The sequence below is a fragment of the Schistocerca cancellata genome, chromosome 7, assembly GCF_023864275.1.
Source record: "Schistocerca cancellata isolate TAMUIC-IGC-003103 chromosome 7, iqSchCanc2.1, whole genome shotgun sequence".
NCBI lineage: Eukaryota > Metazoa > Arthropoda > Insecta > Orthoptera > Acrididae > Schistocerca > Schistocerca cancellata.
Genome location: NC_064632.1, coordinates 168,102,616 through 168,127,123, shown reverse-complemented (window position 1 = coordinate 168,127,123; position 24,508 = coordinate 168,102,616).

The following is a 24,508-nucleotide window of genomic DNA, read 5'->3' as shown; positions in this document are numbered from 1 at the left end:
ACTTAAGGTCTTTTTCCAATTGAAACATGTGAAGTTATTTGCACAGTCCAATAATATGGCCTGTGGTTTTCCTGCTGACAGAATTTACTCATTAAATAACTTATGGAGTATAGATTTACTGGTGGCTGTTTGCAGAGGGTATAACTTGATATATTTTGTGAAATTATCCAGAAATATAAATACATATTTGCACACTCCTCTTGCATGAGGTACATGTCCACAAACATCAAAGGAGACAAGATACACTAGTTTTTCTCGTAAGATTGAATACAATAAACCTCAAACAGAGTCCACGCAGGATATGGTGGCTGATGCACAGTGACCAGTTTTCGTCTGAAGCACTAGGCATTCATTTGTTCAGATAGGGAGGCTGACATTGTTTGCCTGCTTTTGGTTGGCTGGTGATGACAGAACTAAGATGCATGCCCTGCAGTCTTCCTCAAATAATTTTACAGAAACAATTTGGTAAACATATTTCAATTTTGCAGTGGTTACATATCATATTTATGATGATGTAACCATCATTTCATCAATGGACATATTTATTACAAGGTGTACAACATTTGAGGCTTTAATGAAACATATCAAAAGTATTTTCCATCACTGGCCACTACTTTCTCTCATCTTTTGGGCAGTGTACAAATCCTGCGTCGAAATAATTGTTCATCTTTTGAAGTGATCCACAAATCAATCCAATTTGTGACTTCTTCATGAGATCAGAAGTGTTGATCATCCAGGTCATGTGACATTGATCTAAACAGGTGATAGTCAGAGGGAGCAATGCCTGGAGAATACGGCAGGTGGGGTAGGACTTCCCATTTTAATGTTTCCAAGTATGTTTTGATGTGTTTTGCAACATGGGGTCAAGCATTGTCATGCTGCAAAATCACTGTATTGTGCCTCTCACTGTATTGCGGCCATTTGTCTTTCGATGCTCTGCTCAAATGCATTAATTACATTCAATAACAAGCACCTGTGATTGTTTCACTTGGTTTTAACACCTCATAGTACACAACGCTGAGCTGGTCGCACCAAATGCAGAGCATGATCTTGGAGCCATGAATATTCAGTTTGGCCGTTGACGTAGAAGCATGGTTGGGATATCCACATGATTTTTTGCATTTAGGGTTATCATAATGAACCTATTTTTCATCCCTGGTCACAATGCAATGCAGAAATTCCTTCCGTTTTTGCCTCTGAAGCAACTGTTCACAAACACCGTTCAAAGTCTCTTCTTGGTTTCAGCTGACATGGGACCCAAGTTTTTTCTTTCTGAATCACACCCGTAGCCTTGAGATGTTTTGAAATGGCTTGCTGTGTCACTCCCACTAATCATGCCAATTCTTCTTAAGTTTTACATGAGTCTTCACTCAGCAATGTCTAAAACTCTGCATCTTTGAAAACATTCTGTCTTCCACCACTATACCGGTCTACTACATTAAAATCATCGTTCTTGAGGTGTTGAAACCACTCACGACATGTTCTTTTACTAATAGAGTCCTTACAATATGTACTTGAGAGCATTTGATGAGACTGAGCCGCTGTTTTCTTCATATTGAAATAAAACTGTAACACCTCCCGCAAATGACAAGATTTAGGCTCATAAACTGACATTTTAAATCAAAAACAACTTTGTGATGCAGACACAAATTGACTAATGTTTGAATGAGGTTATGTTGACTGAGGTCCAAGCTAACTGCCTGATGTCTGTGATCTGTTTCTTTTGACCACTACTTACCGTTGTCACCAGCTATCGGCAAACGGCGGAAGCAGAGTTGTACACCTTGTATGATATTTTCATTTAAAGTAAGTCACTGCAAATAATTCAAAAAAGTATGTAATGTAAAATAGGGGTTGCTATGATTTTGTGCTTGGTGGTTATTACATATATTTTGCTGCATACAAAGTTTAGGTAACATATTGAATTTTTCTTTAAGCTTTTGTGGAGGTCTCTAGCTATCATTAATCTTGAGAAAACTAATCTCATAGAGCCCACTCATTTGTGATTGTGAGTGCCAGTGATAAAGCCAGTATGAAATATCCACAACATTCCTTATATTTCATGAATGGTTTGCAAGATATTGAAAGGAGATTTTGGCAAATCATAACATGCAAAGAGGAGAGTATTTTGCCATATGGTTATTATGCAAAACTTTGTTATTAGTTAAATGGGTTGAATCGAAACATATCTAAGACTCACGTGATGCAGTTCAAAACCAAACAGTCAAAATGTGAGCAGATTAAGACTGTGTACAACAGCCTAGGCACAGAAGAAATTGACTCAGTCAACAAGTAGATAAAAATTTTAGCAGGCATGCACACATTGGATACCTGGCAAACAAACTGAGCAGCTTTGCATTTGCTATGCAAATATTATCTCCTGCAACTGACATGGACACATGAAAAATAGCATATACAAGCTACTTCAAATCCATTATTATGTCTGGTATTGTTTTTTGGGGTAACTTGACAAACATAGGGCAGATACTAAAAATACAGAAAAAAAATCATACAAAATATGTGCACTGCAAATCACAAAGAACAATGTCGACCATTATTTAGAAAACAAAATGTTAACTCTGGTGTCCTTATACATATATGGGATTATTATATTTTTGTACACCAAGAATGAATTATTGAGGGAAACCATTTTGTCCATTCACATAATACTTGAAACAAAGAACATTTTATGCTCCCCACCCACAACCTCAGATTGTATGCCCGGGGACCTTAATACGTAGGAATAAAAATTTGTAATAAATTAAAAGGGAACAAGTTGATGCAGATGAATTTAGGTTCACTTAAAAGAAAGCTATATGAGGTACCGACACTGAAGTGTATTACTCAGTGAATGAATTCATGTGGAACAAACTGGAAATTTGAGCTAGATGCAATGTGTTATACAATCCAAGAAATATCCTTATAGTTTTATTATTTATTACAGTGCTATTACTTATTGATATAAAAATCACTATAACTGTTTTATAAATTTTTAACATGTCCCCTGTACACAAACCAAATGGATTGCAAATGTACATCATGAGACGTACATCATGAGACAATTCACAATTGTTATTCCACTGACTACAGACTTTTTCGATGAATGAATGTAACTTTTAGTGGCCATAGATAGCTTGTGAAATAATAAATATTGTGTTTTGGAACAACATAAGTGAAGATATTTCGTGTTTATTTTTGTATTGATGATGTCCTTTTTCGTAAGCTGTTGAACTTTTCCGTCCTCAGTTCCTCATCTAATAAGCTTAATAAACCACTGCTTCAGAATTCTCTTGCAGTTGCCTCTGCACAGCATGTTAGTGAGGTGACATTGTGTAATCTCCACTATGTTTGGGCAAAAGAAGCAAATTTAAACTTGTCAATGAGAGAAATGGAGGTTTTAATCAAAACTCACAATTTATGATGCTTCTGTGTAAGTTACAATTGGTTAACAGGTCAGGCAAGAATAAATAACTGTTTATGTAACACTTTCAGTGGAATTCTTTTCAGATGATAACCAAACCAGGGGTGGCAGTAGATCCTTTTGAAAGATCACAATGCAGATGTGGGCATGAAGTGACTCCACTTAATATTTACAAAAAATGTGAGTGTAGGTTTCAGTTTAGAATGACATTTCCCCTCCAGTGCTCAGCATTTCCCCTGCTGCCACTCACACAGTCCCTGACAACTGCACATCTGCTGGCTACGTTATTCTGTCTCTTCACATATTTTTATAACTTTCTATACTTTCCTTCAGAGACTATGGAAAATAACAATATTTCATCAAATGACCACAAAATAGCCCCAAGCCTGCTGTGTATGTTGAGTTAATTTATTTTCATGCTTTTCAAGAATGCATGCTCACCAATTGTGAGCTTGTTCACTCCTATGATGAAATAGCATGTTGTTTATAATGTGGTAGAATATGTTTAATCTGTCTTGATTTGGTTGGGCTAGCTTCTCACATATACCTAACCACTGAGAATCTTGTCTCGCTAATTTAGCCACATCTTGACATATTTCTAAGTAATACCTCTGTGAGTCCAGATCCTTCACTAACAATATCAAAAATTCATTTTCCTGATTTTTCAGTGAACACTTCTTGACCTAGTCTCATGTAAGATATTTTCAAGGTTCTTTAACATGATGTTAATATTACCAGTTGGCGCCCTTTCAGACAAATTATAGCAATTTTTTCGTTTGTGATTTCAATTCCATTTACCTCAATATCTTTCTCTATGGATAATTTTTCTACATACAGCATACATTTAAAATTTATGCTATTTTTAACATAAATGCAACTACCACCATGTTTGTACAATATAACAGTACATCACAATAATAATAATATTCTCTATCCTATGCATTACTGGTCCTGTCATGTTTGGCAGTTTTAATATATATGTATAATGCTTAAAGAGCTAGCAAGTCAGCTAGTGGATAATTATGATGATGATTATTATTTTTATTTATTTAGTTATTAATTAATTAATTATTATCCATGGCATAAAAGAGCTAATTTATTTATTTAGAATTATGGTTATGATGTCTTCTTATGGAAAGAAAGTTAATTGGCATTAATTATTATGTTTGGTAAGATTATTTCAGGTCTGAATATATGGCTTGAATTATTATTGTCTGTTTTGATAAAAAATGTCTTTACTCATTGTAGCTGAAATGAAGAGTATGGTCACAGATGCAAAGGTAGTGTCTGCTGAGATCAGGCTCTGTTTGCTGCAACTGATCACTATGGGACTTAACATCTGAGGTGATCATTTGTCTACTGAAACTCCCAAAGTTCATGGTCACCTCTAAGAAAACTTATTCTGCCAAAGAGAAACAGCAGATCCTGTAGTGCTATGATAGGTCTGTAAAATACTGATTAAATGACCTAATGGTTAATGTAAGTTCAGTGCAGTTCATTGATGAAATTAAGTATTCAGTGACCTAACCGTATAAGCAGGTTTCATAAAGGAATCACTTCAGCAACAAAATTACACAAAGCCTCCTACAGTATCTTGTATCCACATAAGTTAATGTATGGAAAAGGAGATAAAGTTCATTTCTACCTTTAAATCATTTGAAATATGTTCAGCAAACCATACGGCTGTTTTCTTGAAAGACCTCTTCCACTACACTCTCTTTATATTTAGTGAAAATGCTTTACACAAAAACATATCCTTAATGGTTGCCAGTAATGGTTCCCTCTCCTCAAATTCATAAAACTTCCATACTAGTAAGTGTTTCGATCAGCAAGAGCCCTTGGTTCATCATTGCAATCCTCACATTGACTTTCCCACAAAGTGATACAACAGTCTAAGACGCACAATCTCGCATTCATTAAAGTAAATAATATTTACTCACTGTGGTCTCCTTACTCAAGCACTTGTATCTCTATCATCATTTTATAAGTGCTGAACATCACGAGTCACTCAGTAGACTGGGTATGACACATGCATGTGAATGATGCCTCACTCCTCACGCTGTCATACCACATGTGGCATAGCGCACAACTGAATGTTTGTAGTAAGAGGTTATTCATATGAGTAGTTTCCAAAAGCATGCATCGTTCCAGTTATTTTAACAGGCCTTTCTAGAGTAAGTGTTTGCAAAGGACAGAACAGCAGAATAACTATAAATACAGTTGCAATATTTAATGTGAAAATAAAGAAATGGAAATTTATACATTTTAAAATTAACAATGTAATACATTTGGACTTTTCCACCAAAACATAAGAAGTTATTTAGTAAGAAAAATGACCTCGTGTCAACTAAGGACACTGAAAAATGTAAAGGTATTTCTACGGATGTGTTGTGCATAACAGAATATGATATGACAGTCACAGAAAATGAACAGATGCACCTAGGTGGATACAAGTTAATATCACATTTCTGTAGATATAATTATACAAAAGACAAATTGGCTATACACACAGAAAGTGGAATAAAGTACCAGATCTTAGAGCTCAGTGAATACTATATTGAACAGCTATTTGAATGCTACTTGATTATCAGGCTTTGAATCTTGCAAGATAACAGTTCTGAGGAAATATTTTAAGCTTGAATAATCAAATACAGGGAGTACTAATAAGATCTAGTAGAAGTAATTGGGTACGGATTTTATATGGAGATTTCAATATAGATTCTATCTCAGATAGGTGTGATTGAAATCATCTAGGATTACTGATGTCCAGCTTTGGTTTGACCCCCACAAGAACATGATCGCCAATAGGAACAGAAGGACATAATGCAACAGCAGTTCATAATTTATTTTTCAACCCAATTGTCTTTAATGAAGCAGACTTCCCAAACTTAATGGATTACTGAAGGTACACAAGGGAGGTATTCCTCTTAGGCCACTGTTGGTGTGATAGGTTTGCCTATCTACGGTCTGGCAAACATGTGACATGGTTATTAGTACCAAAACTGTAACACTGTGTTATGGGGTAAAAATTGGCAGAGAGATTTATAATGGGCCACCTACCTGGTTCCACAGCCGGCCGCATTGACCGAGCGGTTCTAGGCCCTTCAGTCCTGAACCGCAAGACCGATACGGATGCAGGTTCGAATCCTGCCTCAGGCATGGATGTGTGTGATGTCCTTAGCTTAGTTAGGTTTAAGTAGTTCTAAGTTATAGGGGACTGATGACCTCAGATGTTAAGTCCCATAGTGCTCAGAGCCATTTGAACTGTTTCTGAACCTGTTCCACAAAATGAGGGCGAAAGTTAATGAAACAGAAGTCGTCTAGACGTGGATGTGAAATAATCATGAAGTTTCTTGTTTTACGTGGAACCAACAGTATGCAGACAGAGGACTGTTTTTGTGTGCACACTGCTGCTCTAAACCACTGAATATCTATTGCGGAAGTAAGCATAGTCTAAACCTAGGTGTCTTTTTATAAGCTATATGTCACCTCTAAGTAGGCCTATACATTAGCTCCACCGAGTCAACTTTATAGAACTACCGAAGCAAACTGAAAATGCGATGTTAAGAATGGACTAGTTTACCGATCCCCAGCAATAAAATCAGATTTTTTGATGGTAATTGTAATTCACAGCTATTAATCCAATCTTGTAAGTATCCCAGGCTGATGAAAAAATCCCATATTTTGAACGTAACACACCACAGAGAACCGTAGCATGATACAAATATGAAGCTATCTGTCATAATGTTACAGCACTAAGTCTTTCTGTTCGAATGCAGTATATGTTTCAGAATCTTCAGAACAACTCTCCAGTCTTTAGGAAAAGGGCAAATCAACGATCCAGCTGAACCTGTTCCCACAGAGTCAAGCGTTGGAAAACTTCTGTATAATGCTTATGGGTGTATAATATTTATAGTGGAGTCTGTGGTAGCTTTGGGCGTTAATAGTTGTCTTCCGTAGGTTTATAAAGTGGCCTATGCAGTGCCCAGTGTTTGCTTAGTGTGGTACCTCGCATATAAAAAAAGGACACCTAGGGCTATACTTTAGTAGATACAGTGAACTTTTTTTTGCTGTAGGTATTGTGTCAGTGCGCAGGGACATAAAAAACAAATGGTGGTCATGTTCTGTATGGCTTAAAGACAAAACATCAACTTTCTGGTGGGTAAAAACATTTGTCTTTCCTTGCAATTACTTGGAAGCAGATGCTTACCTTAACATCGGGCAGATAATTCTACCAGTTTTTTAAGCATGCATTTTGATCTAGTCCACCACTTTTTACAGCTGGACATACTTGACAAGGACGACTGGTAGACGTGATAGCATCATTTTCGGAGTACCCGCAGTGCATTTGTACAATCCCTTCTTCTTCGTATATGTACTGTAAATACTGTAGTTATAAAGCGAAACTCAACACACAAAATAGATCAACTATACACTACAAGACCTAATACAACAATGTCTGGGTTTCCTCGTTAAATAATTAAAACTGATGAGGCAACAGTTTGTTGTGAAAGCTTGAATTTTGTGTGTATGTTTGTGTTCGTTTGTGTGTCTGTCGACCTGCCAGCACTTTCATTTGGTAAGTCACATCATCTTTGTTTTTAGGTATATAAAACTATAAACAGGTATATAATATTTTGTGTTTGATACACTGGTCTCTTTCTTTCTTAAGACTTACAAAATAACGTCGCTTGGCCGTATTGTAGCAATAGTCAGTACTTTTAGCAATCAATAACTCGGTAGAAATACCTGTGTATGTGGGGAGAGGCTGAGTCTTGGAAAAAATGCGAGTTCAGTCAAATATTTAATGTAGATGCACACAGAAGTCAGTGAAAAAAGTGTTGCCTTGTGGCAATGATTTCGATCTTGTACCTAGAGTGGATTTCTGATAACAAATATCCGCATGCTAATCCTCTTGCCACTGTACAAAGGCCTATAACTAATAGCAAATTACCTAAGACAAATGGAGCTCTACAGTTATTGGATGAGAGCAACAGCGCATGATTGATAAATAATTCAGACTGTTTGGATAGTTTTGAGTACAGGCTACATTTTGATATTGTGATTACCTCTTGTTCGAATTATGTTTGGGTCAAGACCTAGATTTACCGTTTGGATATTAATTATTTGTACTGCACTCATCTTTTTCTGCAAGAAGGATCGCATTTATACAGTAAGCAGATACACACACCCCCCTAAAATGCTCAACTTTTATGGGCTGGAACGTCTGCATTTTGGCGTGTTCTACCAGTTTAGACAATTTCAGTATCAATTTACGAATTTTACAGCCAATTTTATCAGTCTGCAGATCTGGCACCGCTCGACAAACAATTTTGTGGACTATCGCATGAAATCATTTTTCACTGTTGAAGTATCTTACAGTATAGTATGTATAACATAAGTATGATGTATGTATAGTGGGAGTGTGTAAGGTGTATATGTGGCGTAATTGTGACGTAATTGTTGTGCAAGTGCGACGTACGTTGTGTATATGTGGCATTTCAACGCCAATTTACCAATTACACGGCCAATACTAACAACCTCCAGGTTTGATATCCTGATTTGTCTGTTGTATAGTTAATACTATCAATTTTGTGATTTTATCCACTCGATTAAGATTTTACAGATGGTGTTATGACATCATTATTTTATACTGTGAAAGTATTTCAAAAATGCTTCTGAGCTCTATGGGACTTAACTTCTGAGGTCATAAGTCCCCCAGACTTAGAACTACTTAAACCTAACTAACGTAAGGACATCACACACAACCACGCCCGAGGCAGGATTCGAACCTGCGACTGTAGTGGTCGCAAGTTTCCAGACTGTAGCGCCTAGAACCGCTCGGCCACCCCGGCCGGCGTGAAAGTATTTCACGTTGCCGTTTTTTTTTACTCTAGTTCTCGCTACGGTGCCTGATGCCCTAACTAGAGAACAGAAGCCTCAAGTGGACAAGTGGATAGTAAAAGCACGTGACTGATAAATAATACAGGTACTTTTGAGCACTGAATTAATTACAGATGTGGACACGATGTTACACCAGTTTGTGTCACATGCAATACGCCGATGTTACATCGAATTAACGCATGTTTGATGCATGCCATGCTGGTGTTACACCAGCGCATAAGCCGTAGTTATGTCAAGTATGTGTGTGTGTGTGTGTGTGTGTGTGTGTGTGTGTGTGTGTGTGTGTGTGTGTGTGTTTGTGTGCTGTTATTCGTTGATAAGGTTGAAAAAATAAAAAAGAAATAAGACGTTGTGTTACAAACACACACACACACACACACACACACTCACACACACACACACACACACACACACAGAAAAATACACACATACCTACCAGGTGGCCCACGCATTCCATTCGCCATTGACATTAGTTAATCACGGGTACCACAGATGCCGAAAGATTTGGCTATGCACAGCAGTAAAGGGGTTCCGCATTAACATGGTAGAGACTGAGCTAAACCTAAGACCAGCTCTTGAAAACAAATACTTTACAGCTATAACTGGTCCTATAGCTCGTTGCTAGAAAATTTGTTTGCTGTATTAGGGGTGCTGGGCTCGATTACTGGACTCGAGAATGGTGTACGTGTAGAAGAATGATTGTCCCTGATCAAAACAATACACACCAATTCGTACTTCACAATTGGCAGTATTACATAAAGGCTATCATATCTTTTGAAATAAAGAACAATGAATTTAAACCTATGTTATAGACTGACACATCTCTATAGTTGCATAGTGCATATGAAAAATATTCAAATGCATGCTCACCTTGTTGGATGCATTGATGTAAGCGATTCACGGTATTAGCATGGACACTTCTTAACATTTCTGTAGATACTGAAGCATAAGCATGATGTATTAGTACTATTAACACAAATGAATTTTCCTGTTCCATTTCATAAACCTTGGCTTTGGTATAACCCCATGAGACAAAATCCAAGGGCGTTAAATCAGGCGATCTCGCCGGCCATTGAATGCAACCACCTCGACCTGTCCACTGTTTTGGGTACACATTGCTGAGATATTCCCTCCCAAAAAAAATGGTTCAAATGGCTCTGAGCACTATGGGACTCAACTGCTGTGGTCATAAGTCCCCTAGAACTTAGAACTACTTAAACCTAACTAACCTAAGGACAGCACACAACACCCAACCATCATGAGGCAGAGAAAATCCCTGACCCCGCCGGGAATCGAACCCGGGAACCCGGGCGTGGGAAGCGAGAACGCTACCGCACGACCACGAGATGCGGGCTGATATTCCCTCCCCCTCTACAATAATGGGGCTGTGCACCATCATGCTAAAACCACTGCCTCACAGGTAACTGAAGTGGGATGTCTTCTAGAAGATGCCCAAGATTCAGATCATTCTGTAGCAATTGAAAATATAGCCGACCAGTTAGTCTGGGAACCAAATAAACTGGTCTAATGATGTGCTATCCTATAATGCCACACCATACATAAACACACCAGTGTGCATGCTCATGTTGTGGTCGAAACCAGCGTGAATGTGCAAGAGACGAGTGCTGTAGATAGTGTTTATTGTCAGTGGGGTGCCGCCTCTTTGGCCGAGCGGTTCTAGGCATTTCAGTCCGGAACCGCGCTGCTGCTACGGTCACAGGTTCGAATCCTGTCTCAGGCATGGACGTGTGTGATGTCCTTAGGTTAGTTAGGTTTAAGTAGTTCTAAGTCTAGGGGACTGATGACCTCAGATGTTACATAAGTTCCATAGTGCTTATAGCCATTTGAACCATTTGACAGTGGCGTCATTGGGGAAATAGTATTAATCTCCCCATAAAGTCTGTCTGATAAAATCCGAATTTACAGCTGCTTTATTTACAAGATGTATGCAGAACGATACCTGATTTTGGAAATCATTTACATATAGCTGCTGGTGTAGATGCAGCTTAAAGAGATTTCATTTTCGTTGCTCCAAAATCATTTGCACCGAAGTCCTCGATATTCCCAGGTTTGCTAAGCTCTTCTTTGTCCTAGCTGCAATGAGAAATAGGTATTACTGGGTGAGACCTAATGGGATTTCCTAATATTAATAACAATGACCACATTATTATTATTATTTCTTTCTTTCCTTTCTCAGACGTTATGTCTGGTTCAAAATGGAAAGTGACGTGGACCTTGATCAAGCATGACTTCCTTTTAACTGTATGGTATATGTTACATTGCATTTAGGAACTTTTGGGTAATTGAACATATATCAATAATTACAGATTTCTGGAGTTGTATACATACGATTGGATGTAGCTGTACTGCATTGATGTACTGGTGGATATTGTGTGGTATGACTCCTGTAGTTGATAGTGTAATTGGTATGATGTCAACTTTATCCTGATGCCACATGTCCTTGACTTCCTCACCCAGTTAGATGTATTATTCAATTTTTTCTCCTGTTTTCTTCTGTATATTTGTTGTACTGGGTGTGGATATTTCGATTAGTTGTGTTAATTTTTTCCTTTTATTGGTGAGTATGATGTCAGGTTTGTTATGTGGTGTTGTTTTATCTGTTGTAATGGTTCTGTTCCAGTATAATTTGTATTCATGATTCTCCAGTACATTTTGTGGTGCATACTTGTATGTGGGAACATGTTGTTTTATTAGTTAATGTTACATGGCAACTTGTTGATGTATTATTTTTGCTACATTGTCATGTCTTCTGATGTATTCTGTATTTGCTAGTATTGTACATCCGCTTATGATGTGATGTACTGTTTCTATTTGTTGTTTGCAAAGTCTGCATTTATCTGTTGTGGTATTGGGATCTTTAATAATATGCTTTCTGTAATATCTGGTGTTTATTGTTTGATTCTGTATTGCAATCATGAATCCTTCTGTCTCACTGTATATATTGCCTTTTCTTAGCCATGTGTTGGATGCGTGTTGATCAATGTGTGGCTGTGTTAGATGATACGGGTGCTTGTCATGTAGTGTTTTCTTTTTCCTATTTACTTTCTTCGTATCTGTTGATGTTATGTGATCTAAAGGGTTGAGAAGTGGTTATGAAATTGCAATGGTGTAGCCGATTTATTTATATGAGTGATTGCTTTGTATATTTTGCTAGTTTCTGCTCGTTCTAGAAAGAATTTTCTTAAATTGTCTACCTGTCCATAATGTAGGTTTTTTATGCCGATAAATCCACTTCCTCGTTCCTTTCTGCTTAATGTGAATCTTCCTGTTGCTTATTGTATGTGATGTATTCTATATTTGTGGCATTGTGATCGTGTAAGTGTAATGAGTGCTTCTAGGTCTGTGTTACTCCATTTCACTACTCCAAATGAGTAGGTCAATATTGGTATAGCATAAGTATTTATAGCTTTTGTCTTGTTTCTTGCTGTCAATTCTGTTTTCAGTATTTTTGTTAGTCTTTGTCTATATTTTTCTTTTAGTTCTTCTTTAATATTTGTATTATCTATTCCTATTCTTTGTCTGTATCCTAGATATTTATAGCCATCTGTTTTTTCCATCGCTTCTATGCAGTCGCTGTGGTTGTCCAATATGTAATCTTCTTGTTTAGCGTGTTTTCCCTTGACTATGCTATTTTTCTTAAATTTGTCCGTTCCAAAAGCCATATTTATATCTTTGCCGAATACTTCTGTTATCTTTATTAATTGGTTGAGTTGTTGATTTGTTGCTGCCAGTAGTTTTAGATCATCCATGTATAGCAAATGTGTGATTTTGTGTTGGTATGTTCCAGTAATATTATATCCATAATTTGTATTATTTAGCATGTTGGATAGTGGGTTCAGAGCAAGGCAGAACCAGAAAGGACTTAATGAGTCTCCTTGGTATATTCCATGCTTAATCTGTATTGGCTGTGATGTGATATTATTTGAATTTTTTCGATATTTCCAAATTTTCATTACTATGTTTAGGAATTGTATCAGTTTAGGATCTATTTTCTATATTTCCAATATTTGCAGTAACCATGAGTGGGGTACATTATCAAAATCTTTTTGGTAATCAATGTATGCGTAGTGTAGTGACCTTTGTTTAGTTTTAGCTTGATATGTCACCTCTGCATCTATTATTAGTTGCTCTTTACATCCTCGTGCTCCTTTGCAGCAGCCTTTTTGTTCTTCATTTATAATTTTGTTCTGTGTTGTATGTGTCTGTGTTGTTGTTGTTGTTCTGTGTAATGACTGAAGTTAATATTTTGTATATCGTTGGTAGGCATGTTATGGGGCGATATTTTGCTGGGTTTGCTGTGCTTGATTTTTAGGTTTCAGATAAGTTATTCCTTGTGTAAGTGTATCGGGGACTGCGTATGGGTCTGCAATGTAACTGTTAAATAATTTATACTTAAAAACAAAGATGATGTGACTTACCAAATGAAAGTGCTGGCAGGTCGACAGACACACAAACGAACACAAACATACACACAAAATTCAAGCTTTCGCAACAAACTGTTGCCTCATCAGGAAAGAGGGAAGGAGAGGGAAAGACGAAAGGATGTGGGTTTTAAGGGAGAGGGTAAGGAGTCATTCCAGTCCCGGGAGCGGAAGGACTTACCTTAGGGGGAAAAAAGGACGGGTATATACTCGCACACACACACATATCCATCCACACATATACAGACACAAACATGACATATTTAAAGACAAAGAGTTTGGGCAGAGATGTCATTCGAGGCAGAAGTGCAGAGGCAAAGATGTTGTTGAATGACAGGTGAGGTATGAGTGGCGGCAACTTGAAATTAGCGGAGATTGAGGCCTGGTGGATAACGGGAAGAGAGGATATATTGAAGAGCAAGTTCCCATCTCCGGAGTTCGGATAGGTTGGTGTTAGTAGGAAGTATCCAGATAACCCGGACGGTGTAACACTGCGCCAAGATGTGCTGGTCGTGCACCAAGGCATGTTTAGCCACAGGGTGATCCTCATTACCAACAAACACTGTCTGCCTGTGTCCATTCATGCGAACGGACAGTTTGTTGCTGGTCATTCCCACATAGAATGCATCACAGTGTAGGCAGGTTAGTTGGTAGATCACGTGGGTGCTTTCACACGTGGCTCTGCCTTTGATTGTGTACACCTTCCGGGTTACAGGACTGGAGTAGGTGGTGGTGGGAGGGTGCATGGGACAGGTTTTACACCGGGGGCGGTTACAAGGGTAGGAGCCAGAGGGTAGGGAAGGTGGTTTGGGGATTTCATAGGGATGAACTAAGAGGTTACGAAGGTTAGGTGGACGGCGGAAAGACACTCTTGGTGGAGTGGGGAGGATTTCATGAAGGATGGATCTCATTTCAGGGGAGGATTTGAGGAAGTCGTATCCCTGCTGGAGAGCCACATTCAGAATCTGATCCAGTCCTGGAAAGTATCCCGTCACAAGTGGGGCACTTTTGTGGTTCTTCTGTGGGAGGTTCTGGGTTTGAGAGGATGAGGAAGTGGCTCTGATTATTTGCTTCTGTACCAGGTCGGGAGGGTAGTTGCGGGATGCGAAAGCTGTTGTCAGGTTGTTGGTGTAATGCTTCAGGGATTCCGGACTGGAGCAGATTCGTTTGCCACGAAGACCTAGGCTGTAGGGAAGAGACCGTTTGATGTGGAATGGGTGGCAGCTGTCGTAATGGAGGTACTGTTGCTTGTTGGTGGGTTTGATGTGGACGGACGTGTGAAGCTGGCCATTGGACAGGTGAAGGTCAACATCAAGGAAAGTGGCATGGGATTTGGAGTAGGACCAGGTGAATCTGATGGAACCAAAGGAGTTGAGGTTGGAGAGGAAATTCTGGAGTTCTTCTTCACTGTGAGTCCAGATCATGAAGATGTCATCAATAAATCTGTACCAAACTTTGGGTTGGCAGGCCTGGGTAACCAAGAAGGCTTCCTCTAAGCGACCCATGAATAGGTTGGCGTACGAGGGGGCCATCCTGGTACCCATGGCTGTTCCCTTTAATTGTTGGTATGTCTGGTTTTCAAAAGTGAAGAAGTTGTGGGTCAGGATGAAGCTGGCTAAGGTAATGAGGAAAGAAGTGTGTGTGTGCGAGTATATACCCGTCCTTTTTTCCCCCTAAGGTAAGTCTTTCCGCTCCCGGGACTGGAATGACTCCTTACCCTCTCCCTTAAAACCCACATCCTTTCGTCTTTCCCTCTCCTTCCCTCTTTCCTGATGAGGCAACAGTTTGTTGCGAAAGCTTGAATTTTGTGTGTATGTTTGTGTTCGTTTGTGTGTCTGTCGACCTGCCAGCACTTTCATTTGGTAAGTCACATCATCTTTGTTTTTAAGTATATTTTTCCTTCGTGGAATGTTTCCTTCTATTATAACCATATTGTTAAATAATTTAGTTAGATATGAATTTGTTGAGGTGAACTTCTTCAGCCAGAAATTTGCTATTTTATCTTTTCCAGGGGCTTTCCAATTGTGCGTAGAATTAATTGCTCGGGTGACTTCATGTTGCAAAATTACCACTTCAGACATTTGTGGTATCATATTATATGTGTCTGTTTTTGCTTGTATCCGCCATGCATGTCTGCTATGTTGTACCGGGTTTGACCATATGTTGCTCCAGAAGTGTTCCATGTCTGTTATTTTTATTGGATTGTCTATTTTAATGTGTGTGTTATCTATTGTCTGGTAAAATTTCTTTTGGTTTGTGTTGAATGTTTGGTTTTGCTTCCTTCTATTTTCACTTTTTTTGTATCTTCTAAGTCGTTTGGCCTATACTTGTAATTTCTGCATCTTTTCAAAAATGTGTGTCACTTCATGTTCTATTTGTGCTAGTTCTGGTGGCTGTCTTAATATTTCATTTTCCTCTGATTGTTTAATTGATGCGTGTTATTCTTTGTATGTTTGCTCCGGGATGTTTGAGTCCATTACTGTATTTTCTTCTTCTTCTGATTGCACATTATTTTGTTCCAGTATTTGTTGTACTTGTTGTTTGATGTTTTCTAATTCTGACTGGGGTATCCTGTTATATTTAATCACTACACGGATCTGATTAGCTAGTTGTTGTTCTGTTGCGATGCTGGTTTTGTGGGTTTCTTCTGTGTGTTGGCTGGATCTGATCTCTGCCTTTTCATTCATTTTCCATGTGGCTAGCAGTGTTGTTACCATTTTAATTCTGGGTATCTGGTAATAAATGTTGCGTATACTTGTGATCTGTATCCAGTTGCATTGGTTCCTAAGTTTGTTGCTTGGTAATAACAGAACATGAGGTGTCGGTTAACTTCATCTGACCATCTCATCCTCTGTCTTTGTTTCTTCATCCTCTGTCTTTGTTTTCCTTCAAGAGTGGTTACAGGAAGCATATCCTGCAAAACTCCTCTATTTGGATTTAAATCATTTTCCGTATGGCTAGCAGTGCTGTTACCATTGTGGACGGGCATAGGGTTCAAGCGTCGTCCCCGACCATGACAGCGGTTGTCCGAGGCTTCATTCTGTCCTGAAACAACTAATCACACTAAAAGGGGGGTTAGCCCTATTAGTCGCTTGTTCTTTTCGTCGCCTTTTACGACTGGCAGAACATACCGGAGGCCTATTATTTTCCCGGGCCTTTTATTATTATTATTATTATTATTATCATAGGTAGAAATAATACTGCAGCCTAAATGAAATAGTGCGATAACCCTTTCCTTTATACACATTGTACGAATGCATTATTCTTATTTAAGCTATGCTTATTGTGTGTGAGGTGTGCTCCAAAATACTCAATAACGTTCCGGGCAACATCGGGTGGGCAGTGGATTGGTCTTTCTATAACACGTTGTACCTGGAAAGCTCCATCTGTTCTTAAATGTATCTCTGTTTGTCTAAAAACATGCACGGAAGGTAGACATTGCGTTGGAAAAAGTTGTGAATACCGTCTTCGGGCCTCAGCTGCATTGCGGTGCGTCTCCCCATAGATTAGTATCATATCGGTGTTGTCTTCATTGGAACACGTTGCAGCTGTCACCCGTTTGACTATAAGACCTGATTCGACATACAAATAGACGGCCACGCAACCTTATCAAAGCGGGACCACGCACGCAAAAAAAAAAAAAAAAAAAAAATAACCCACTTCGAACATGTGTTTATTTCCTAAGGGACCGAACTGCTGAGGTAATCGGGTCCTAGACTTACACACTGCTTAAACTAACTTACGCTAAGAACAACACACACCCATGTGTGTAGGAGTAATCCACTAAATTACAGGGCCATATCGTTAACGTCGATATGCAGCAGGATTTTAGAACATATATTGTGTTCGAACATTATGAATTACCTCGAAGGAAACGGTCTATTGACACACAGTCAACATGGGTTTAGAAAACATCGTTCTTGTGAAACACAACTGGCTGTTTATTCACATGAAGCGCTGAGTGCTATGACAAGGGATTTCAGATCGATTCCATATTCCTGGACTTCCGGAAGGCTTTTGACACTGTACCACACAAGCGAATCGTAGTGAAATTGCGTGCTTATGGAATATCGTCTCAGTTATGGACTGGATTTGCGGTTTCCTATCAGAGAGGTCACAGTTCGTAGTAATTGACGGAAAGTTATCGAGTAAAACAGATGTGATTTCAGGCGTTCCCCAGGGTAGTGTTATAGGCCCTTTGCTGTTCCTTATCTATATAAACGATTTGGGAGACAATCTGAGCAGCCGTCTTCGGTTGTTTGCAAATGACACTGTCGTTTATCGACTAATAAAGTCATCAGAAGATCAAAACAAAGTGCTAAACGATTTAGAAAAAAAAAATATCTGAATGGTGCGAAAAGTGGCAGTTGACCTCAAATAACGAAAAGTGTGAGGTCGTCCACATGAGTGCAAAAGGAACTCGTTAAACTTCGGTTACACGATAAATCAGTCTAATATAAAAGCCGTAAATTCAACTAAATACGTAGGTATTACAATTACGAACAACGTAAATTGGAAGGAATACATAGAAAATGTTGTGGTGAAGGCTAACCAAAGGCTACGTTTTATTGGCAAGACACTTAGAAAATGTAACAGACCTACTGAGGAGACTGCCTACACTACGCTTGTCCGTCCTCTTTTAGAATACTCCTGCGAGATGTGGGATCCTTACCAGATAGGACTGACGGAGTACATCGAAAAAGTTCAAAGAAAGGCAGCACGTTTTGTATTATCGCGAAATATGGGAGAGTGTGTCACAGAAATGATACAGGATTTGGGCTGGAAATCATTAAAAGAAAGGCGGTTTTCGTTGCAACGGAACCTTCTCACGAAATTCCAATCACCAACTTTCTCCTCCTAATGCGAAAATAATTTGTTGACACCGACCTACATAGGGCGGAACGATCACCACGATAAAATAAGGGAAATCAGATCTCGTACTGAAACATATAGGTGTTCATTCTTTCCGCGCGCTATTCGAGATCGGAATTATAGAGAATTGTGAAGGTGGTTCAGTGAACCCTCTGCCAGGCACTTAAATGTGATTTGCAGAGTATCCATGTAGATGCAGATGCTCCCGAGGGAAGCCTCGAACCTCCCGACGAGGGGGCGAGGGGGGGGGGGGGCGCAATCCGAGACATGGCGCCTCAAACCGTTCAGTCTACGCACGCAGATGCATCACAGTTCGGAGGACGTTCGCTTGTAGGTGCATTTATCCTTTGGATAGCAATCTTTCTAGCACTAACGCATGCGGGAAACATGCAGCCACAGAGTGCGTGGGCCACATGGTGTACGAGGTGGAATCCAAAATTTTCGGGACTGGTGCTGCTATCTGGAAAGTAGGAGTAGCAGATCCTTGCACCGCTAGGTGGCGAGAGCTGCATATCTGATGAGTCAGCGTGCGGAGTGGCATTCAGCTGGGAGGACGTATTGCGTGTCCACAGTGATTTCCGTAATACTCTGTGTTTGGTGTGTGGTGATGTTACAATGGATCCGCGAACGGAACAGCGCGTGTGTATCAAATTCTGTGCGTATCTCGAGAAAAGTGCTACAGACACCCTTGCAATAATTCAACAAGTATTTGGGAGTCAGAGCATGAGCCGTACGCATGTGTTTGAGTGGAAGAGCCCGGGATCTCCAAGACCCAAAAAAGTGAGACAGGTGAAGAGCAAAGTGAAGAGCATGATCATCGTTTTCTTTGATACCATGGGAATTGTGCACAAAGAATTCGTCCCACCCAACCAAACAGTGAATCCCGTCTACTACTGTGACGTTGGCGACGGCTCCTTGAAAACGTGCGGCGACGACGGCCCGAACTTTGGCGTCAAGGGTACTGGCTGCTGCATCACGACAACGTGCCGTGTCACACGTCCTTGCTCACCAGGACCTTTTTAGCAAAAAACAACATGGCTGTTGTACCCCATCCACCGTACTTGCCAGATTTGGCACCTTGCGACTTCTCGCTGTTCCCAAAACTGAAACTCAAATTGAAAGGCCGTCTGTTCGACACTCTAGAGAGGATTCAAGAAGCATCGATGGCGGTGATAAACACCCTCAAAGAACTGGACTTCCAGGAAACGTTTGACCAATGGCAGAAGCGCTGGGACCAGTGTGTACGTGCAGATGGGAACTACTTAGATTGTGATGGTTACCATTGGTCCAAAGGTACAGTTTTCAACAGATATGGCAGCACCAGTCCCGAAAATTTTGGATAGCACCTCGTACATCGTCAATTTATAATATACACACATTGTGAACTCCCTCTAGCTATTACTTCTTTCCTCTTTGTAGAGCCAGCCATGCGCATTCGTGGCAATTGCTCTCCAGGTGGCCTTGCTTCCTACAGATCATGAAAACCGCTCCCGGCATATGTTGATGGCATTCCACGGCATGGTAACCGTCTAGATTAAATGATGTGCAGCCTATGGCATATAGGCCACCGGAAATTTCTCTCTTAACGCCTCTACATTTGTTAAGCTCATATGAATTCCAGCACCGGATCATGATCTCTAACAGTAACAAGAAAACCTCAGTATAAACAGTGGATGCCATAATGTTATTAATCTACCTCTACATCCACATGGCTACTCTTCAGATCACACTTAAGTGCGTGGCAGAGGTTTAATCTAACAAGTCTCCGTTATTCCAATCTCGAATAGCGCTCCGAAAAAACGAACACCTATATCTTTCCATACGAGCCCTGATTTCCCTTATTTTATTACGATGATCGTTTCTCCCTATGTAGGTTGGTGTCAGAATATTTTCGCATTCGGAGGAGAAAGCTGGAAACTGAAATTTCGTGAGAAGATTCCGTCGGAACGAGAAACGCCTCTGTTTTAATGATGCCCACCCCAAATCAGGTATCATGTCCGTAACACTCTGTCCTCTATTTGCCGATAATATAATAAGTCAGTGCGTCTATAAAAAACGCACACAATAGTTCTCGAAGTCTTGCTTCGGACCAGTACAACGTTAGCTACTATCCTCAGGCAAAATTGACTTTGTTAATAACAAAAAAATGAGAAATACTTATTGTCAGACTTCTTCTGACCAGCTGATCGCTGATGCTGGCGGTGGCGGTGGCGTTTCATAATAGACATACATACAGGTGGTAACTGCTGCCGTTCACGCAAACTACAAAATTACAATTGCTTGAAGGAGGGGATCCAAGGTCACACTTCATTAACCGGCAACATGATGACGACGACGAGCGGGTGAGTGAGGGGGTGGGGGATGTCGTTAGGCGCAGCGTGGCATGGACTACTCAAGGCAGTGATGCAATGATCAGAATTCCTCAGTGATGATGTTATGGCCTTGGTGCATGTGGCTGGATGCGAAGACGTCAGATTTCCGGGAATCCTGGCTCTTTGTCTCACTGACTCCTACTGAAATTGACTGAATGTTTTGAAAGTAAAATTATAACGGCGGCGGCATGCCATACATTCTGTAGGATGTGCAAAAGAACCTGGACATTCTTTTAGGGAATGATTAGCGATGCTTGGAAGTCTCGCAAAGAATTATAAATTCAAGTGTGAAAATGAAGACACCAATCTTTCCTCTGCCGATACGGCTTTCAGGGACAAGCTTACTGTTCATGCACAAGGCCAAAGCTGCAGAATGACCTAATTTGCTTAAATAACTCCACACCGGAAGAATGGTTACATGTTATCCAGGCTTCTGAACAAAGAAACTAAACATAGTGCGCTCTCCGTCACTAAGGAACCAAGGTTTTTTAGGCGGACTTTCATAGTGACGACAAATATTTCAGTCGCAGGGGTAGTTGGAACGGCAAAACCCGCCAGACTACCAGGAGGAAAGTCGAAATTTGTTAGAAAACGACCGTTTAGAGCGTTGTGCTGAGTGCCTCGGTACACATGATAGACGGTCGTATTATTTCAAAAACACAAAGTGTTTACAACGTCGAGAAAGGGGGCACAAGACGGAGGTTGTCTGCAGAAGCAGCATCGCACTGTCGAGCATTCTACTTGCACAGGATGGCTTCGAAAAGGGCGGTTACTGTTACTTCTCAGGGTACTAAAGCGGTTTTGGTTGGCGAAATGTGCAGTGTCAGGTTGATATAGGTTTCTCTAAAACTATCGTAAATGATAATGCTACGTACAACTTTACTGGCTCTATGTAGGGTGGTCCGTTAATTGTGACCGGGCCAAATACACTCCTGGAAATGGAAAAAAGAACACATTGACACCGGTGTGTCAGACCCACCATACTTGCTCCGGACACTGCGAGAGGGCTGTACAAGCAATGATCACACGCACGGCACAGCGGACACACCAGGAACCGCGGTGTTGGCCGTCGAATGGCGCTAGCTGCGCAGCATTTGTGCACCGCCGCCGTCAGTGTCAGCCAGTTTGCCGTGGCATACGGAGCTCCATCGCAGTCTTTAACACTGGTAGCATGCCGCGACAGCGTGGACGTGAACCGTATGTGCAGTTGACGGACTTTGAGCGAGGGCGTATAGTGGGCATGCGGGAGGCCGGGTGGACGTACCGCCGAATTGCTCAACACGTGGGGCGTGAGGTCTCCACAGTACATCGATGTTGTCGCCAGTGGTCGGCGGAAGGTGCACGTGCCCTTCGACCTGGGACCGGACCGTAGGATCCTACGCAGTGCCGTAGGGGACCGCACCGCCACTTCCCAGAAAATTAGGGACACTGTTGCTCCTGGGGTATCGGCGAGGACCATTCGCAACCGTCTCCATGAAGCTGGGCTACGGTCCCGCACACCGTTAGGCCGTCTTCCGCTCACGCCCCAACATCGTGCAGCCCGCCTCCAGTGGTGTCGCGACAGGCGTGAATGGAGGGACGAATGGAGACGTGTCGTCTTCAGCGATGAGAGTCGCTTCTGCCTTGGTGCCAATGATGGTCGTATGCGTGTTTGGCGCCGTGCAGGTGAGCGCCACAATCAGGACTGCATACGACCGAGGCACACAGGGCCAACACCCGGCATCATGGTGTGGGGAGCGATCTCCTACACTGGCCGTACACCACTGGTGATCGTCGAGGGGACACTGAATAGTGCACGGTACATCCAAACCGTCATCGAACCCATCGTTCTACCATTTCTAGACCGGTAAGGGAACTTGCTGTTCCAACAGGACAATGCACGTCCGCATGTATCCCGTGCCACCCAACGTGCTCTAGAAGGTGTAAGTCAACTACCCTGGCCAGCAAGATCTCCTGATCTGTCCCCCATTGAGCATGTTTGGGACTGGATGAAGCGTCGTCTCACGCGGTCTGCACGTCCAGCACGAACGCTGGTCCAACTGAGGCGCCAGGTGGAAATGGCATGGCAAGCCATTCCACAGGACTACATCCAGCATCTCTACGATCGTCTCCATGGGAGAATAGCAGCCTGCATTGCTGCGAAAGGTGGATATACACTGTACTAGTGCCGACATTGTGCATGCTCTGTTGCCTGTGTCTATGTGCCTGTGGTTCTGTCAGTGTGATCATGTGATGTATCTGACCCCAGGAATGTGTCAATAAAGTTTCCCCTTCCTGGGACAATGAATTCACGGTGTTCTTATTTCAATTTCCAGGAGTGTATCTCACGAAATAAGCGTCAAACGAAAAAAACTACAAAGAATGAAACTTGTCTAGCTTGAATAGCAACCCCTATTTTTTATTACATAATCGTATAGTACGTAAAGAAATATGAATGCTTTAGTTGGACCACTTTCTTCGCTTTCTGATAGATGGCGCTCTAATAGTCACAAACTCACAATTTTAGATGAACAGTTGGTAACAGGTAGGTTTTGTAAATTAAAATACAGAGCGTAGGTACGTTTGAACATTTTATTTCGGTTGTTCCAATGTGATACATGTACCTTTGGGAACTTATCATTTCTGAGAACGCATGCTGTTACAGCTTGATTAGCTGTAAATACCACATTAATGCAATAAATGCTCAAAATGATGTCCGTCAACCTCAATGCCTTTGGCAATACGTGTCACGACATTCCTCTCAACAGCGAGTAGTTCGCCTTCAGTAATGTTCGAACATGCATTGACAATGCGCTGAAACATGTTGTCAGGCGTTGTCGGTGGATTACGATAGCAAATATTCTTCAACTTTCCCCGCAGAAAGTAATCTGGGGACGTCAGATCCGGTGTACGTGCGGGCCATGGTATGATGCTTCGATGACCAATCCACCTGTCATGAAACATGCTATTCAATACCGCTTCAACCGCACGCGAGCTATGTGGCGGACATCCATCATGTTGGACGTACATCGCCATTCGGTCATGCAGTGAATCATCCTGTAGTAACATCGGTAGAACATTACGTAGGAAATCAGCATACATTGAACCATTTAGATTGCCATCGATAAAATGGTGGCCAATTATCCTTCCTCCCATAATGCCGCACCATACATTAACCCGCCAAGGTCGCTGATGTTCCCACTTGTCGCAACCATCGTGGATTTTCCGTTTCCCAATAGTGCATATTATGCTGGTTTACGTTACCGCTGTTGGTGAATGAGGCTTCGTTGCTAAGTAGAACGCGTGAAAAAAATCTGTCATCGTCGCGTACTTTCTCTTGTGCCCAGCGGCAGAACTGTACACGACGTGCAAAGTCGTCGCCATGCAATTCCTGGTGCACAGAAATACGGTACGGGTGCAATCGATGTTGATGTAGAATTCTCAACATCGACGTTTTTGAGATTCCAGATTCTCGCGCAGTTTGTCTGCTACTAATGTGCGGATTAGCCGCGACAGCA